The 20,427-nt window shown below is 42.1% G+C and overlaps 1 protein-coding gene across 1 annotated transcript in view; it reads left to right on the top strand.

Moving 5' to 3' along the window:
- Positions 1-17,584, top strand: part of MYO3B (myosin IIIB) — a 250,467-nt gene extending 232,883 nt beyond the window's left edge. Inside the window, exon 35 of the mRNA XM_072121763.1 lies at positions 14,340-17,584. The gene's annotated coding sequence lies outside the window, so the exon portion shown is untranslated. The remainder of the gene's footprint in view (positions 1-14,339) is intronic.
- Positions 17,585-20,427: the final 2,843 nt, after the last annotated feature.

The raw sequence follows: 20,427 nt of genomic DNA, 5'->3' as shown, positions 1-20,427 counted from the left end.
TAGAGAAGAGGTGGTTCTACCATCACCATAGACGGAGAGCATCCTCTACACCTAGAGGAGAGGTGGTTCTACCATCACCATAGACAGGGGGCATCCTCTACACCAGGGGTCAGGAACCTTTTTGGCTGATAGAGCCATGAACGCCACACATTTTAAAATGTTATTCCAAGAGAGCCGTACCATATGCCCCCCAGTAGATTGGTAGTCCCAGCGTCACAGGTGCCCCTGCGATCTACGTCTCGATTGCAGGCACACCCGTGCCCCTCTCCGTGGCGGCGCCCCTTTCCGAGCTCACTCAACTCACCATTTTTGGGCTCCAGTAGGCGAGTGCCGGTGCTTGCATATTTAAAGGGATAGTGCGCCGCTGATTGGTGCTGCCCACAGCACATACTCCCAGTAGATAGGTAGCCACAGCACATACTCCCAGTAGATAGGTAGGCACAGCAAAAAAAAAAAAAAAAAAAGAATATTCACTTCCCAGCGCTCCCTGCAGCCAGTTCCTCATCGCTCCCACGCTCTTCTCTTTGACCCAGTCTTAGATGACGGAGGCGATGGCACCTGGGTCATACAAAGGACGTAGGCATCAGAAACATTGCTGCCTGTGATCAGTCTAAGAGACACGCCATCACTATTTATTAGAGATCTGTCGGAGAGCCAGATGCAGCCAACAAAAGAGCCACATCTGGCTCCCGAGCCATAGGTTCCCTACCCCTGCTCTACACCTAGAGGAGAGGTGGTTCTACCATCACCATAGACAGGGGGCATCCTCTACCCATACAGGAGAGGTGGTTCTGCCATCGCCATAGACAGGGGGCATCTTCTACACCTAGAGAAAAAGCAGTTCTACCATTTCCATAGACAGGGGGCATCCTCTACACCTAGAGAAAAAGTGGCTCTACCATCACCATAGACAAGGGCATCCTCTACACCTAGAGAAAAAGTGGTTCTACCATCACCTTAGACAAGGGCATCCTCTACACCTAGAGAAAAAGTGGTTCTACCATCACCATAGACAGGGGACATCCTCTACACCTAGAGAAAAAGTGGTTCTACCATCACCATAGACAAGGGCCATGCTCTACACCTAGAGGAGAGGCGGTTCTACCATCACCATAGACAGGGGACATCCTCTACACCTAGAGAAAAAGTGGTTCTACCATCACCATAGACAAGGGCCATGCTCTACACCTAGAGGAGAGGCGGTTCTACCATCACCATAGACAGGGGGCATCTTCTACACCTAGAGGAGAGGCAGTTCTACCATCACCATAGACAGGGGGCATCCTCTACACCCAGAGAAAAAGTGGTTCTACCATCACCATAGACAAGGGCCATGCTCTACACCTAGAGAAAAAGTGGTTCTACCATCACCATAGACAGGGGGCATTTTCTGTAAATGGGAAAGATGTACCCTACCTGAGGGGTTGATACTTTGCTGGGGTAAAATCTCAGTCTAACATCAGCAATATCATCTAGCATCAAGCACTGTAATAAATTTGGGTCATATTTAGACCAAATTAAGTCCAGATTTGTGCATTCTTAATATTGGATCGGAACGTTAATCTGCCTAATGTATGTACATGATATGTTAGGATCTGCCTATAGGCAGTGGAGTCATATATGTGGGTATTGTTCTCTATGTATACTTGACACATTATTTGAATTCTTTAAACATATTGGGGCACATTTACTTACCCGGTCCTGTCGCGATCCAGTACTCCGTCGAGGATTCGGGTCTTCCGCCAATTCACTAAGGTAGTGCGCCCGATGTCGCACCAGGTGTCGCTGCTGCACTGAAGTCCGCCGGAGTTCACCATCCTATCCTGGGTGCAGGTAAGCACGTGTCAAGCGACACATTTTTTATTTTAAATACCGCGTTTTTCCGAATCCGTCGGGTTTTCCGATGGCCATGCCCCCAAATTTCCGTTGAATGCAACCCGGCGCCAATGTGCCACAATCCGATCGCGTTTGCTTAAAACCCGGGGCAATTAGGTGCAAATCGGTAATTTTCGGAAAACCTGACGAAAAAGAGCGATTCAGGCCCTTAGTAAATGACCCCCATTGGGCCAGTTTTCTGTCTGACTTTGCACTGAAAAGAGTAAACTGCTTGCAGTTTTGTGTGACTCCTGCCCTTTGCCTGTTGTGCCATAAAATACTGCACATAAAGGGGCCTTTCAGTGCAGAGTCAGATTGTCTCTGGTGCACTCAGTTTAAAGGACATCTATCTCCAGATCAAAGATTGTAAACCAAGCGAACTGACATACTGCTGTGCGCCTCCTCTGCCAGGATATGCTTTTCTTTAAGCTTCTTATGCCCTGGTTTTTACAAAAAAAGGGCTTTTAAAATTATGCAAATGAGCCTGAGGGACTCCAGGCTCCATAGGAGTTAATGGAGCCTGGAGCCCCTCAGGCTCATATGCATAATAGTTAAAGCCCTTTTTTTTATTAAATACAAGGGCATAAAAAGCTAAAAGAAGAGCAGATCCTGCCAGAGGGGGGCGCACACCAGTATGTCAGTGTGCTTGGTTTACAATTCCTGATCTGGTGATAGATGTCCTTTAAGCACAATTGGCACATGCACTGCGACTGTGTGCTATGTATTCATATATCTGTCACGCTTGGCACATTAATGAGAGACTATTGATAAATCTGGACCAATAGGTTCATTGATACAACATCCATCCTGTGCATCTTTGCCCTGTTACCTTGTGTAATATTTAATACCTTTGTTCCATTCCTATATTTTCTGGCGTTTGTTCATTTTTTTCTAAGTATTTACATAATTGAAATCATAAAATAGGTGACAAATCACTTTCATGTGACAAACATAATAGGGCCGTAAAAAAAAGTGCAGTATAGCAATTATAAAGATCAATGATCTGATATAATGGCAATAAAAAGGTAACCGAGCCAAGTCCCATAATAACAGTTTAAGTAATTATCATTTATTGAACCTTTGTGTTACTAATAATATAATTATCCAATTTCCTTGACCTATTTAGAATCATTAGAGTTCGGGAAGTTCTACCTAAAGAACAAACCATTTCTCTGCACCTTTAATAGAAGATTGGAGATACCCGGGCTGAGTGGATCTTTAATGTAAAAAAAGAAAAAGAAAAAAAGCTGAAAGAAAAGATAAAAGACAGCCTAGAGTATGAACATCAAAGAGTTGTTAATGACTAGAAATACCATTAGGCTTTTCGAGCCTTTTGTTTTAACCCCCCCCCCCTCCCCCCTCCTTGCACCTGCAAAGTGTTCCAAGTCTTTGTTCACAAATTTGAATCTTTTCTGTTAACATCAACAGCAAAAGACGGCGAACGAAAAAACGTGAAATCTACCGTCTTCAGCTCTATTCTCGGCTAAAAATAAGATATTGACTCGGCGCCGTTGCTCCCTAAAGGTATACGCTATACAGTCAGCAGCCGATCCCGCTCACAATTCTCTAGATTGTAAATGAGCCCAGGCTTGAAAGGAAGGGATATCTTTTGTTACTAGAGAAAAAGAAGGTAATCAGCAAGTATGAAAGACCCACATAAGAAGATCAGGCTCTGGCAGGAGGACGGAAAACGCCTGGCGAAATCAGAGCGTGAAATTCAGATTAGTCCTCCGCAGGCTCCGATAGCTGAAGACTTGGCATGGCCGAAAGGTATAACCTCCATTATTTGGGCCCTGAAATATTGTAAAGCAGATGGAGGAACCAGCTGCCTTTTTCATCCTTTTAATAAAATCTTAGGTGGTAGCGGGATGGAGTGATAGGAGGTTAGATATGAAGCCGAAGGGGATACAATCTGTCCTTTGTAAATTTCTGGCTAAATGGTTAACATTACAAATATTTAAACACTCAAAAAATCATCACATAGAAGACGTGTCTACCAGAGGCATCTCAAAGCTATTGGGCCCTGATGCCAAATATTACCAGACCCATAAAGTAAATTGTGTTGCACTGGGCACCCAAGATTAGGTAAAGATGCCTTATAGGTCCTTGGCACATGAGCAACCGCTCCCTTGGCACTCCCTCAAGTTACACCCCTGTCGTCCCCTCAAACGTATACTTTAAGCATTGCTGATTCATAGATATGGTGGCTCAGTGGTTAGCACTACAGCCTTGCAGCGCTGGGGTCCTGGGCTCAAGTCCCATTCAGGTCAACATCTGCAAATAGTTTGCATGTTCTCTCAGTGTTTGCGAGGGTTTCCGGTCAAACGCCAAAAATCATATTGGTAGGTAGATTAGATTGTGAGCCCCGTTGGGGTCAGGGACTGATGTGACAAGCTCTGTGCAGCGTTGCATAATCTGTAGGCACTAAATAATTAATGAATTATTAATCTGGTGATCAAATCCAAATCTATTACGTTTTTGCTTCTGTTGTTAAAATGTCCTTTTCAACCCAATGGACTTTTAATAGTTTAAGGCAGCTTCTGTTATTATCGTTTTAGTGAGAACTGAAAATCAATACATTTGTAAAAAAAGAGGGTTTTTTAAACAAAATCTGTTTTAGAGATCTAGACAGGGTTACATGACAATTAAAGGGAGCCTGTCTTTTGCAAGTGGCATAATAAACCACTACCAGTATGTTGTCAGGCAGCATAACACCTTCTAGTTTTGTTTCTCTCATGGTCCTCTGTGGTGGCCTCCAGAAAATCAACTTTGAAGTGACATGTGAATTGGTTGTATAAAGTCATGGAGGTGGAGACTTTAACACTAAAGTCAAGGTGGGGATCTCTGAATGCTTCCTCCTCTGTGAGTGACATCATGCATCAGACTTCAGGAGATCTGGTTAGTGATGTCTCTGGATGCAGGACCTTCAATTACAGTGAAGGGGTTTTTTAGGGAGAGGGAGCTTGACTTCAGTGTTAAAATCTCTGCCTCCTCAACTTTATACAACCAGTTTACATCTTGATTTTCTAAATGATGCCACCACACTGGGCCATGAAAGAAATACAATCTGGAAGGTGTTTAGCTTTTTGGAAACATAGTGCTAGTGGTTTATTAGGTATATTTCTGCTGACAGGTTCCCTTTAAAATACCAATTGGATTTAATTCTATGAAAAATGTGGAGAAGTTTCAGTGTCTTCTGTACCAATATTTTCCCATATACAGCTAGTGACAGGTTCACACATAGCCCCATCAACTGACACCCTTCTTTTAGCTAAAAATTGTTTCCCCATAAATCAACTTTATGTCCTATTACCTGACATTGGAAGGGGCGTGTCCTGCTTGACTGGACCCTCCCACCTACTTTTCCCCATGTCCGAGGCCTCTTCTAAGTATTCGGCACTTGATGTCATGTGACCAGGGTGATGTCATCTAACGTCCTGTTACATCTGCAACATCTACCCCATGTATGTATCTGTTCACATGAAATCACAGCAGCCTCCATGCAGGATGGGAAGGAGTAGAAGTCCATGGACATATGCAACATAATTTTAAGTCCCCAATGATGTAACAGAGCTCTCTCTGTTAATGTTCCACACAGCAGCAGAGTCCCCTCATTCAGGAACAAGGAGTCAGGGCAGTGTAGTACATGAAAATGCAGGACCTCATTGGACTCACTTAGTGTCATGGGACTCGCATTAGGTCAGTTGCATATAAGTTTACAAACTGATTTACAATTATTTTTCATAGTTTTTAATGACTTATTTTTATTTTATATGGCAACCATATTATGCCTATAAGTCTGTATGTTGTATGAATCCATTGGGAAATAAATGATGGAACGAACCACTACTTCCATGCTTCCTCTCTATTATCCATATACAGTGCTGTGCAAAATTTTTAGGCAGGTCTTTTAAAAAATTGTTGTCCAGTAAGAATTCTACTAAAACTAGAAATATTAACATTTAATTTTTTTTTTAATCAGTTAACACACTGAAACCTAAAACAGAATAAATTTTATTAACACTTCGATCTACATAAGCATTCTTAGCTTTGGACAATTTATTTCCACACCTGCCTAAAACTTTTGCACATTAACGTACATACCCTATGAGTGATGCCTGCCTTATGGAGGACAAGCACCTTGCATCCAGTTCTGCCATTTATTTCCAGATTACTGACCGCATAAGAGAGTAAAACTTTAACCCTTTCTTCTGGAGCCATTTTTTCTTTTTTTTTTTTCAATTGCGTGTAGGCAGAGAGGCGCAAACATGGTCCTTTAGGAAGTCTGTCAATCACAGTTAGTCAAATAGAGGAGGATGAAAGATGTGTAGAGAAGCCCAGGGGCTGGAGGTGGGGTTGTTGGGGTTACAGGAAGGAAACAGTCAGTTAAGGTGAACAGGGACTTATTGCCTGGGGAGACGCAATAGATAATAACTACAAGACCTGAATGGGGGTTTAATAGGGCTCATTTGCTTGTCATTCTCATTCTGTGTCACTGAGCACTTTTGTTGCTGGAGAGATGTCTGACAGGGGTCTTTTATGCAGAATCGCTGTAGGTTTCTTGTGTTATTCATGTGTGTTGATCACTGACTGAAATTACATTAGTGTGAATGATAATGAATAAGGAAAAACACAAGTAACACTAAGGAACAGGCAAAATACAAATTCCTATATTATAGTAGTAGTTAAAGGGGTTATCCGGGTGTTAAAAATTACTTAGGGCCGGGCTAGGGTGGGTTATTTAAAAATAATAAACATATACTTACCTCCTCCGGTGCCGCTGATGTCCCACGCCGAGGTCCGTCTCTTCTGTGCGCCGGTTTGATTACAAGGGCGCACAGGGAGCTTCCGGCCGGCTTACAAGGCTGAGAGATAGGGACAGATGGGAGGAACTTGCCACATCGCCGGCCAAAAGCTCCCTGTGCACGGATTCTGGGGCACAGATGAAACGGACCGCGGTGCGGGACATCGGCGGCACCGGAGGAAGTAAGTACATGTTTATTACAGGTGGTTCCCTACTTAAGAACACCCGACTTACAGATGACCCCTAGTTACAAACGGACCTCTGGATGTTGGTAATTTACTGTACTTTAGCCCTAGGCCACAATAAACAGCTGTAACATTTATCAAAGGTGTCTGCAAGTAAGATTTATTGTTAATCCTGGTTCTGATGACAAGCCAACATTTTTAAAATCCAATTGTCACAGAGACCAAAAAAATTTGGCTGCGGTTACAATTATAAAGTATACGGTTCCAACTTACATACAAATTCAACTTAAGAACAAACCTACAGAACCTATCTTGTACGTAACCCGGGGACTACTTGTATTTTTAAATAGCCCACCCCAGCCCAGCCCTAAGTCATTTTTAACACCCGGATTTAATAACCCCTTTAATAAGCACAGAACTGACAAATAATGCAGAATTTCAGAATTTACATAAAGAATGACATATTAATATGATATGCAATACACAGATGCTATAGGCGCACGTCCCCACAGGAGCTCCAAATTGAACATCTAAATTTCATCTTGATTTTTTTTTTAGCTTAGGATGTAGCTGGAATATTGTCAAGGAATTCTGAAAACAAAATTAAGGATTGTGATGGGGATGGCAAAAAAAAAGTGTACTTGCCATTCTTCAGCTCCCAGTTCGGTATTTTCCATTTTTGGCTGCTGCACCTTGACCTGCAAGGCTGAATGGATCTCCTTGGAGTTATGTTAGCTCTGTTGCATATGAAGTTCATTTAGTAGAAAGAACTAAGACCATAAAGGCTCAGGACCCAGAACAGAGCCTATATTTATAGACTATTAGTCTTAGCCTCTGGAAAATTCCAAGGTACTAGCCAATAAACAGCCTGTAGCAACCCCAGGTTTGCTACAAGGTTGATTAAAGATAAATAAAACATCATTAGAAGAAAAACAGTATGAACAATAAATATATCACACACACGATACCTATTTATAGCAAAGGGTTGTGCTGTTGTTATACTATGTTATAGAATGCAGCCATTTCTAGGGGATGTATCTTGGGAAACCTGAGTTACACTCCCTAAAAAGCTGGATCTCTGAGTTACAGGTGATCAGTCCTACTGGGTCCACTACATCAAGAATTCCACACAATAGTTTTAGTACTGACCCAACAAAACGGAAACACAATTTCAGGAAAACCCCTTTAAGGAAACATATAAATATAACAAACTGCAGCAAAAAAGACAAAAAATCTGCGGTAGTCACCGATAAAATCTTCTAGAGCCCGTGTACTTATCACACTCATCTTTAGCAACAATGTCAATGGCTGTGACCACTACTTGCATTGATATAAAAGGTAGTGGCAGGGAGCAAACTCCAAACTCTACAGTGAAGAGGACCAGGGGTTTACAAAGCTATGTACTTATACAGGTGCTTAGTGTGTTATAAGGAATCTATCAGTCCTATCCTTCTCCAGTCTATCAAAAAGCATGAAGAAACAGAGGGAAAAACATGAAAACTAAACATATTTGTCTTACAAAGTTTACTATTATCATCTGGACCATTGATTTATGCAGCTTGGTTAAAATTATAGTTTTACTTTAAAAGAGGAGCCGTGGGGATGTATTCACGTGTTTTAGATTTTCGTTTAGGCAGAACTTGTACTTGGCTTTTTTGCAGTGATGTTTTGTGGCTGGTTAAGGGAGCTCCGAGTCTGAAGCGCGCCCATATGATGTGTTATCTTTTAGATGTAGTCGTTGGCTGTCATTCCTCATTATGTTAATGAGTCTCCGAGGTAGCGAAGAACAAACATTTAATACCACAATCATTCCACAAGACATTGTATAATGTGATGTAATGTCTTATCAATGTAGGGATTAGTCAGGTATCACTAGCAGGGGCGGAACTACAGTGGTAGCAGCCATAGCAGCCGCTATGGGGCCCACAGTGTCAGGGGGCCCCGTCATCCTACCTTACATACTAAAGAGTGGAGGTATACTTATATGTATACTTTTATTAAGTGAGAAGGGGGGCCCCATGCAGAATCCGGCTATGGGGCCCTGCTTCTCCTAGTTACACCACTGATCACTAGGGTAACATTTTTGGTAACCAGTCATCAGAAGTTGTTGTCTAATACTATCCCACACTCTTACCTGTTGGCTGCTCATACTATCCCACACTCTTACTTGTTGGTTGCCCAGATTATAGTACTAGCGGAGGAGTTAGAAAGTATGAAGGTGATTTTTAGTTAGGTGAAGTTCTTATGCTGTTTGGTATAGAAGCCTATGGACAGCAGATGACAAAGTGTTCTCATACAATTACATCTATCAGAGAAATATATCCCCAAATCATCCAAATATATAATTTTGAAGAATACACAAATAATTTGTGTGTAGACTTATTCTTACATGTAATCTGACTTAAAGGGGTTGTATCAGATTCTATAGTTATTACAATGTGGATAGGGGATAACGATTTGATCAGTGAAGGTCCTACTTCTGGGATCCCCACCGATCACTAGATGCCCCCCTACCAATACTCAATGAATAAAGGGTCAATTCAACCATTCATCCTACTGAACCTCTGAATACAATGGGAGTGTTGGAAATTGGTGAACACAACGATCAGCTATCTCAAGCACCCCCATTCACCGTCTATGAGCTTGCGATAGGCAGTGAGAAAGGTATCTATGTTCTCATGATCAGTTGGGGTCCCAGCAGTTAGACCAAAATAATCAGATGATTGTATAAGAATGTATAAACAAATACAGCTTTACCTGCCTGTCCATCTGGGGACATCTTCCAATTGCCTCCACCGGGATTTACAAGGCTATACCAGAAAGGAGCCAATTTGCCAAATTTTGGTTGGAATAAAGAGTTGGAAACCCCCTTTAATTAAGTTTTTAGGAAATCTCCATCTCAAGGACTGGTTCTTGTTATATGATTATTAACAAACTGGTCAAATTAGGTCAAAAAAAGTTGCACCACTCTACAGAAAATGGGATTCTCTGCCCTTAAAGGAGTTCTCAATCGAATTCTCAAAACACAAGTCATTATAAACACTTATATACCTTTTACACCCCTTCATATCAGTATATGGTATACAGAATATTTCAGGTTTCACAAGCTTTATGTCTCATAATGCTTATTTTCTGATACCCCTGCTGTTTTTTTACAAGGCTCCCGATGACCTTCCACCAGGTATAGTTCTACAGAACGACAATTACCCCCCTAACCGCACATATGGTTTTAGAAGTTATCATAAAATCACTGCAGTGCAGCTCACATTTCATAGACAGACTGAGCCGGGGAAACAGAGACTATTTGCATTGCATTTACAAATCGTAAGCTTTTAGGAGTCCTTGCACTGAAAGCTGCTGACCATATGTGGGGCTCACATTGGCCTTTGTGTTTCTGACCACACATGTGGATGGTTTGACATGACAGAGTCTGAATGTAAAGTCATAAATGTGTTTCGCTGTGTAATAGGCAGCTTACAGTTATATACTTTCCAGGTCATTTGTGATAGTAAGCCATGTACCATGTCATTTACATGTAATGTATAGGCAGCGGTAATAGGCGGGCCCAAAACTTAGAAAGAAAATGCAAAAGATCTAAGGCTGCATACCCTTCCATGGGCTGACGGCATGGTACGGGAGCGGTACAGTGCAGCACGTGTCCTATCTTTTCCCGTATTACGGCGCCGTGGCCCATATGTTACTATGGAGAGGGGCGGGGGTGAGCTGCGCTCACCTCCTCCTCCTCTCCCCGCACGCTGCCGTGTGCCCGCTGTGCTACGGTGCGGCGGCCACGGCAGTGTGCATGTAGCCTAAACTGAACATTTTTATGCAATTTAGTTTATCAATTTTTTATTTATTTTTGGCCTCTACCAAGTTGCAGGTCATGTTAGACTAGTATCTGGCATCTACTCATTAATTTAGGAGAATTAAGCCACATTTTTTAGAGAATACAGGCAGTCCCCGGGTTACGTACAACATAGGTTCTGTAGGTTTGTTCTTAAGTTGAATTTGTATGTAAGTCGGAACTGTATACTTTATAATTGTAACTCCAGACAAATTTTTTTTGGTCTCTGTGACAATTGGATTTTAAAAATGTTGGATTGTCATAGGACCCAGAAATTACAATAAAGCTTTAATAACTGTTATAGCTATTTATTGTAGCCAGTAAATTACCAACATCCAGAGGTCCGTTTGTAACTAGGGGTCATCTGTAAGTTTGGTGTTCTTAAGTAGGGGACTGCCTGTAATAATATTAGTTAAGAATTGGACCTGACTCTACATATATAGCTATTACCCACTTTAAGGTTATACAGAGTTGTCATGTGACTGTTTTTACCCATAATGCATGCCTTTCAACAACCCGTAATGACCCTCCCATATAATTTTTGCAAAAGACCATTACCCTTATTCTACTATTGCTATGGACATTTTATTTGGCTTGGATGGGCATGTTATTTCTTATCAGTGGATGCCAGATTCTTTAAGCTATGGCTTCTTCATAGAAACAGATGCTTTCCCTTGAAAAACATCTTATTTTTCATATTGAAATCCAACATGTTGTATCATTTCCATGCCATTGGGGGCAACTATAAACCCTAGGCCCCATTCATATGGCCACAATTGTGACCACAATAGAAGTCTAAGGCACCCGGTCACAATGACTGAGCCGGGCACCTTCACCGCAAAATATGGGACATATCCTACAGTATACTCCATCTGATTTGCTTCCAGCCACTTGGCTTTTAATGGAGAGGGGATGGGTGAGGAGCGCTCACTCCCCCTCCCTTACTCATCTGCTATGTGCTACACCGGGTTCCGGTCCAGGTGAACATGCAGCCTTTTGAATAAGGCCTCAGATTATGAGCCAATTCTGGTGATATTTTAGGATAGAGCAACTTTTATCATATAAATATCTACAGAGTAGCACTTTTTATTTCAGCAACAACAAAACAACAGGGAATTTAAAACCCAGTTTGTCCAGTCCCTGTTTTCCATGATGGGAAACTCAGAGCAGTCATTACAATCGGAAAAGAAATCTACTGATATGGATACTCTGCACAAGTGGATGCACAGAAGTGTCGGAAAAACAACAAAAACCCAGCATCCAACATCACATTAATAACATGTTGTATATTGATTACTCCATTAAAAGTCTATCAAAAGGCAAGTCAGTACCAGAGCTCCGACACATTTCAGGCTCCTTAGTCAAAGCATTAACCTGACCCAACATTCAAGGTCAGTGTTCGGCAGCACAGAGCAAACATATAGTCGGATTGGAGCCCAACACCCCTCGCAACTAGACATGGCCTTTTGGCCAGTCCTAGCTTTGGCTAGTTGCTATGGGAGTTGGTTTCCCGGATTGGTTGTTTCGGCAATATGTCCAGGTCAAGTGGACTAACCCGAACGTCAGGTCCATTTATCTCTAGTGGGGATCCAACAACTGGCACCCCCATTGGTCAGAGGATAATATTGATGATGTCAGAACTAACATAGGACTAACACCGAGAACAGGTTGGGGGCATAAAGTATCTCTTGTCTGACCGAGTACAACCAATGCAGTAACCCAACATGGCCACTGTCCAGAGTCCAGAGTTGTTCTGTCATTCTTCCAGCTCCCTTTTCCATGTTTGTAAACTCACAACTAAAGAGGCCAGAGATTTGTGGCCAAGGACTCATCAAGAGATCAAGATCTGTGAACCAATCGCCCCCCCTGAGTGCCGGAATGCCGGAAGGGTAAGTATAGCATTTTCCTCATTTATCTCCAAAGGCTTACCCTTTTGTTCAAATGAAGAAAACCCTTTAAAGGTGTTGTCCGACTCCTTTAAAAAACCAGCAGGCGGGCTGGGGAGGTAAGTTTGGAAAGAAAAAACTGTACTCACCTCCTCCATCGCTCCTGGGCTCCCGCACCAACATCTCACTGGTCCATTCCCATGTTTGTTTACAAGGGCATGGAAGTTCCGCTGAGAACGGCTTCCGGTCCGACTCGTCCCCATATTTCAATGCAGGATACAACACTGGGAATAGGGTTGGATGGGTATGGCCGGCCAGAAGCCAAACTCAGTAGAGCTTACATGCCCTTGTGAACAAACGGGCACTGCCCAGCGAGACGGCGGCGTGGAACGCAGGGAACGACAGAGGAGGTGAGTACAGCTTTCTTCTTTGTAAACTTACCTCCACAGCCGCCTGCTAGTTTAAAAGAGTCGGACAACCCCTTTAAAGTCTTCCTGTAGGAGTCACAATTAAACTGCCTCCCCTCTTTACTACAGTCTCATGGTCACGATCCAAGTGACTGGCATCTATAAGTAATACACATATCTAATCCATCTAAATTCTAACCCAGGTTTCTCTCTTGAGATCCCTCTGCCAAGAGCGATCGCTTAAATGGTTAAGTGACTTGGTCTTTGGAAGGATTACCACACACAGACAATCAGGCACATAATGTGTTACCTACTTTACATATATATGCCTCTAGGCTTCAGCGTTTGTAACCCTACCTCAGCCGACATGAAAACCGCCTGCACAAAATGAAGACGTATCAGGTAGCAGGAACAAAATCCCTTGAAATTGAAGAGGGCAAAGTTTGATCTCTTCCATATTGAGACCTCTGAACAATGGATTCTTTCTACTACAACACAAGTCCACAACATCAAAGCCGCGATGAGAGCCTAATCTGAGTACATAACACTATTTTGTTAATCTCTGTGGATATTCACAGATGTCCTTCCCGATCCATGTCAGGTGTCATCACAGTTCACCAATAGCCTAAAGTCTTTCCATTATTTTTTATCATTTATTTTTTTGCCGTTTTCATACATCGCAAAGTAAATGTGTATATAAGACACTTAAGAGCATTTCCTTCATTGTGAAATTTTAGGTGAATTTTTTAAAAATAAAAACATCAAGGAATTCCCAATACAGGCGGTTCCTTACTTAAGAACACCCGACTTACAGATGACGCCTATTTACAAACGGACCTCTGGTAATTGGTAATTTACTGTACTTTAGCCCTAGGCTACAATAAACAGATATAACAGTTATCAATGGTGCCTGTAATTAAGACTTATTGTTAATCCTGGTTCTTATGACAATCCAACATTTTTAAAATCCAATTGTTACATAGACCAAAAAAATTTTGATTGGGGTTACAATTATAAAATATACAGTTCCGACTTACATACAAATTCAACTTAAGAACAAACCTACAGAACCTATCTTGTACGTAACCTGGGGACTGCCTGGTACTTGTCTTTTTGTTTTACAGGTGAATTGAAGATGAAGTAAAAAAGAATACTTTTTGTTACTTCTCTCTTCTCTAAAAATACTTATTTTTGCCTAGAATAATATTTATTTTAGGAAGAGGAAATGAATTAGGATTAGGGGTTTTTTAATTCCTTTGATGGGAAATTTTATATGATTTTTTTTTTTTTTTAACTTTGAGGAATTCTCAATACTTGTATTTTTGTTTTGTTTTACAGGCGAATTGAAGATGAAGAAAAAAAAGAATACTTTTTGTTACTTTTCTCTTTTATACAAATAAAATACTTTTTTTTTGCTTAGAAAATTCTGATAATATTTATTTTAAGAAGAGGAATTCAATTGGGAGTTTTTCGGGATCTTTTCTAAATAATTTAGTCATGATGGGATCATATTGAATAAACTGGACCAGGGCGAAGGGTTTAGAAATAGGGGGTAGCGAGGGAGCAGATGCAGCAGGGTCCTAGTGCCCCAGAGGATTCTCTTCTACATTGGCCTTGTGACCCAAGAGCAGAGGTTTAATGATTTGAATAATACTTGTAAAGTGCCTCGCCAAAAATGAACTTTGAGCTGCAAAATCCAGGACTGTGAGACTACCAAGTGTCTCATATAACGAAGCAAAGTCACCCTGATAAAATCCAATGAAAACCAACAAGAAACAATGTTTTGGCTCCATGCACCTTCATGTTTGAGAAATCTCATGAAGTGTCATCAGTTTTATGGAACCAATAATGAAGTAACATTTTTCTTTTTTTGGCTATGTATTTATAGACCCAAATCATTCAGGGTCATGTTGCGTGAAGCTGATTTTTTTTGGCTACTGGATGGTTTATTATGTAGTTATTTGCTATGAAATTCCTGTGTTCTGTGCTTAAGCCTCATGAGAGTTCACCAATGCTGTTTTCTTGGGTTACTGGTTGGAGACCCTTATCCAGTTTCACATTGAGGAAAGGGCTGGGCTGACCTAAGTTGCCTTTCTAGTAGTCCCTGGGCTCCCCTTACTGTAAGCAGGTCAGGCCTAGTCCATTGTATACATGGCCGATGCCACAGTCACATGTCTGTACTGTACCTCACTGCCCCATTAATGAAGGAATGATATTAATCACTAGACCTTCAACCCTAGAGTGGCAGGGAAGTGAGAAACATTTCTTTTTTTTTATTTTGCACCTTTTTTGTAGTTAGTTTTATTTATTTAAAGGAATTTTACAATCGAAATCAAGCATGGACAAACCAGGGACACTTACTCATAGATCCAGGCACTGTGACTGTGGTAAACTTTTTATATTTATCATCCATGACCTCCTTCCTACTAAAATTAAGCTAAAAGAGCTCTGGGGGCGTTACCAGAGCCTCTTTGTGCCGTAACACTGTCTTCACTCCCCCCTGCTCCTATAGAATTTCTACCATTCTCCTGTAACAGCCTTTGAAGCAACAGTATGCAGTCTTTCTGGCTCATTTGAATAATTTTAAAAGTTGGTTTTTGAAAGAAGGAGGCCATGGATAAAAAATATAAGAAGATTACCACAGTCACGGTGCCTGGAGCTATAAGTTCTAACATTATAAGCTCTAATATATGTGTAGAGATTGTATATGAGTTAATGTCTTTCTAGATTGTCTAGATTTTGCCTTTTTTCCCTATTCTGGAAATATTCCCTTTGGAAGGGTCCACCACAGCTCCAGTGGAGCCCAGAGGGGCTCTGGTGACGCCCCATTGAGCCCCCTTAGGCTCATTTGCGTATTCTTAGAAGGCTTTTTTTGTGAAAACGAGGGCACAATAAACTAAAAAAAGACCGGATGCTGTCTCAGGGGGCACAAACCAGAATATAATTGTATTTGGTTTACAATCCCTGATCCTGATGGTAGATTTTCTTTAAAGCCAAGCCAGTTTATTCTCAATAGGAGGTTACTGTGAAGATAGGTTTGCTGCTTAGAGATACCAAAATGGACGATGAGGGTAGAGAACCAGGTCTTCATTAAAAATGGTTTTTAGCAGATTGATGAACAATTGAGAAAGCAGTGAAAAAAAAATTTCAGGATAAAAAATTATTCTTAAAAAAATAATGGAGACCTGTAACTCTTTATCTATCTATGAAGAGAACATGGAGCTCGATGACAGGATGCATTAAAAATGATTTAATAAACCAATCAGCACAGGTTTTATTAAACCATGTCTATTGAAATAAATATTGGCCAAAGTTGGGCATCTAAGATTTCCGAATTGTAAGTGCAACATCCCCCACCGGGGCCTAGCCTTTTCTTGGGGCCTGGAGACAGCCGGGGCCCGCAGTACCTGAGTGGCTGGCGGTTGCTAGTGTCACGGTGCTTGGTATGAGTAACCGGAGGCTGTCCTACAGCCTGGCAGGTCTCCAGCAGGGTGGTGTTGGCAAGAAATGATGAGGGAGAGACTGTTATAGCGGTTCTCCCTGGGGCAACCCTTTGGTGTCTAGAGTATGAGTCTCTGTGTGGTGGACAGGGTGCCCGTGATGGTGACAGCCACAGTAGCAGGGACCAGACGGAGGCAGACGTTGAACAAAAATAACTTACAGTTCTTTATTGGAACCGACAGGAACAGTAGCAACGTGCCTTGACAAATGGAAGAATGCTGGAGATGCAGTTGGAGGGAGCCACAGGAGTAGATCTCCAGCCTGGATGCAAGGGCAGGCTGGGAGGTAGCTGTGTCCTAGTAGGATGCTTCAGCTTGTCCTGGGTTGCTTCAGATATCACCCTTGAAGGTTGGATGATACCCCTCCCTCACTGACTAAGTCACTCCACTCAGGCAGGAAGCTGAGCTCTCCTGCTCTGGTCAGGTGTGCTGGCTGCACTGACTCTTCTGAGTCTCTAATCTGATCTGTACTGGATTAACTCCAGTCTTCCTCTGAGCTGTTCAGACTCCCTGGTCTGACTTACTTCTAGAAGTTTCCTGACCAGGGGTTTTGTTACTCCCACTGGTCAGGTGGTGGCTACTCCTCCAATTACGATTGGCTGCTGGAATTATATCACATAAACCAATTAACTCCTGCCTTACCAGGCAGACTCTACTGCTGCAGTGCTCATCTGTGTTATGTAATGACCTGCTGTGGGGTTGATCAGACCCTTCACAGGCTGCAAGCTACATGATGGGACGTATTCGCAACAACCCCTCTGCCTTGCATCGGCATCATTTGTTATTATACTCTGTAGTGCTCCGGCTGTGGTCAGAATGTGAGACCCGTGTGAATGCACTTAAAATCAATCATTTTTAATTGTAATTATTCGATTCTGTTCTCATTTGGTTTCTGTGGCCAAAATGGTTTATTGTAACAAGGAGAGACTACAAAGAATTCTAAATGTTTACAATATTTGAAATTCACTTTTTAGCATTGAATTATTTTTTACAGAAATTCCAGGTGTTTGACTTTAGTGTTAATTTCTTTACATTTTGTCTCATTGTGAAATGTACCGTTAATTTTTAATCTACTGTGTCTGTCATTGCTATAAATACATTATATTACATATGATGTTCAGGTCTAGTTGTCTTTATTTTGAGGTCAAAATATATAAAATAATAATAAAATTTAAATTAAAAAAAATGTACTGCCACAACAAAATTTCTATCTTCCATCCTTCTTCCTCCTGCTAAGCGACAAGGGGGATGAATTAATGGCATCCATCCTCGACCTCTGCTGAGCGTATGCTCAGGGAGGTACCCAGTGATGTAACAGTCAACAAAAGGACAGTGACATCACTGGGGGATACGCCCTGATCATTGGCAGCAGCCAATCACTGGCTGCTGTTGATGTTCACTCCTCCTCCAGCTTTCTAGGGATAGAAGAATGAACAGGACAACATATCCCACTGTATGAGCATCTATTGGGATATGTCCTAGCCCATCATTGTTGGGGTTCATAAGAAATCCTCCTGACCTATCCTTACAATGTAGACCTAAAGCGAGGTCTGAACATACCCCAAGCTGGATTTTACACTGTGTTCAGAGGAGGCATTTGGCATTTGTTCTCAGAAGAATTCCACCAACATAAGATTTCCATACATGAACACTGATAGACACATGTTCACACGTTTCATGAGGACTTATCCTACTGGAAGAATTACAATGTACCAAGCATATCATACAAAATCAACTTCTTTTTACCTTGAGTTCCATTCAGAATATACAGTATGTTGATAACAAAGATATAGGAACTGTCACCTATTAAGAATGAGGAGCCAACATGAGCTGTCAGTGGATGGATGGAAGTCTTAAAGGGGTATTTTAAGAGATTGATGACCTTTCATGTGAATCGGATGGGACACTTGGGACTTACATTAGTCAGCTAACTCTAACCCGGAATGACAATCCAGTTTCATTCTCTGTTTAGTGTCTGGGGTTGGGGACTACAGCTGAACTCCTATTCAGGGGCATAAATACCTCCACCTGTGGCAGGTCACTACACACTGAACAGAGATTGAAGGAAATCTACTGTCAAAATGAAGTAAACCAGGGATCCTTAGCTTCACAAGCTGTTACACTGTCTCCCCTCCTCCTGCTCTCCATCTGCCTGATGTCATCTCACAGCGGCAGAGGAAGTTTCAGTACACATCAGGAGGAGGGAAGTTCTCCTGCACAGTGTAAAAGCCAGTGAAACTGCAGCACAGAGGTGCTCTGAGCCCTTCTGGCTCATTAGCACAAAGTTGATTTTAGAAAGACAGAGATCATGGATAACAAATATAGGAAGATTACCCCAGTCCTGGTGCCTTGATCTAAGAGTAAGGCTATATTCACACAGCCGTTGCCCGCCCGTACCGTACCGTAGCGGGCAACGGCAGTGTACGGGGAGAGGAGGAGGAGGTGAGCGCAGCTTACCCCCGCCCCTCTCCATAGGAATTAATGGCGCACGGCGCCGTACTACAGAGAAAGATAGGACAGGTCCTATCTTTTTCCGGGTACGGAGCGGTACGGTGCCGCACGTGTGCGGCACCGTACCACTCCCGTAGGGCGCCGTGCGCCCATTGACGTCTGTGGAGGACGTATATCAGCCGTATATACGACCTCCATACGTCAGTGTGAATGTAGCCTAAGAGTTGATGGTAATAATAATAATAAGTCTTTATTTATATAGCACACACAGATTCCGCAGCGCTACACAGAGTTTACCAAATCAGTCCCTGTCCCCATGGGGCTCACAATCTAATCCACCTACCAGTATGTTTTGGAGTGTGGGAGGAAATCTGAGGACCCGGAGGAAACCCACACAAACAAGGAGAGAACATACAAACTCTTTGCAGATGTTGAGCTGGATTTCCTTTAGCTTCCAGGATCAGATTTAGTTTAGTCTGTGGGATTCCCACTCACCTCATCCTATAAATCATCCTATAAATATGTCATCAATATCATCATTCTAGAAACACTTTTAACTAAAATCTGGATTTCTGGGCAGGCTGACACACTGGGCATGGAAAGTGTGTAATATGTAAGAATCTCAGTACTGCACATGTCTGTACTGTTGTGGTCACCAAGAAATGTAAGGAATGAGAAAATTAAAAAAAAATAGAATATTTTCTTTTCCTCCCCTGTCCCCTCATGACAGGGGACAACTTGGCACTTTAATACCTTCAAATAAACCTTAAACACAGGTCCAGTTTTCCTGGCAAGTCACTAAGTATTATGATATTGTGTTTTTTTTTACGGTAGGGAGGCCTGATACAGATCTCACTCCTAAATAGCAATGGTTTATGTTACTTGCCTCTACAGGAAATATGAACAGGTTGTGCAAGGTTCTTATTGAGGTTTCTGTTACTCTACATTTCTTTAACATTTAGTTTTTTTATCTATTAAATTATTTTATATCGTTTCTTATAAAAAAAAATGGCTGGGCCTTTTATAAGCTCTTATACCTTTTGCGTCACCCCCTTCATCCTTATGGACTGTAAGCTCTTGTGTCACCCCTCATCCTCATAGACTGTAAGCTCTTGTGTCAACCCCTCATCCTCATAGACTGTAAGCTCTTGTGTCACCCCTCATCCTCATAGACTGTAAGCTCTTGTGTCAACCCCTCATCCTCATAGACTGTAAGCTCTTGTGTCACCCCTCATCCTCATAGACTGTAAGCTCTTGTGTCACCCCCTCATCCTCATAGACTGTAAGCTCTTGTGTCACCCCTCATCCTCATAGGCTCTAAGCTCTTGTTCCCCCCCCCCCTCATCCTCATAGACTGTAAGCTCTTGTGTCACCCCTCATCCTCATAGACTGTAAGCTCTTGTGTCACCCCTCATCCTCATAGACTGTAAGCTCTTGTTCACCCCCTCATCCTCATAGAGTGTAAGCTCTTGTGT

This window comes from Engystomops pustulosus, chromosome 8, assembly GCF_040894005.1.
Source record: "Engystomops pustulosus chromosome 8, aEngPut4.maternal, whole genome shotgun sequence".
In the NCBI taxonomy this organism is placed as follows: domain Eukaryota; kingdom Metazoa; phylum Chordata; class Amphibia; order Anura; family Leptodactylidae; genus Engystomops; species Engystomops pustulosus.
Note: the sequence above shows the minus strand (reverse complement) of the source record. Positions and strands in the feature narration are given on the sequence as shown.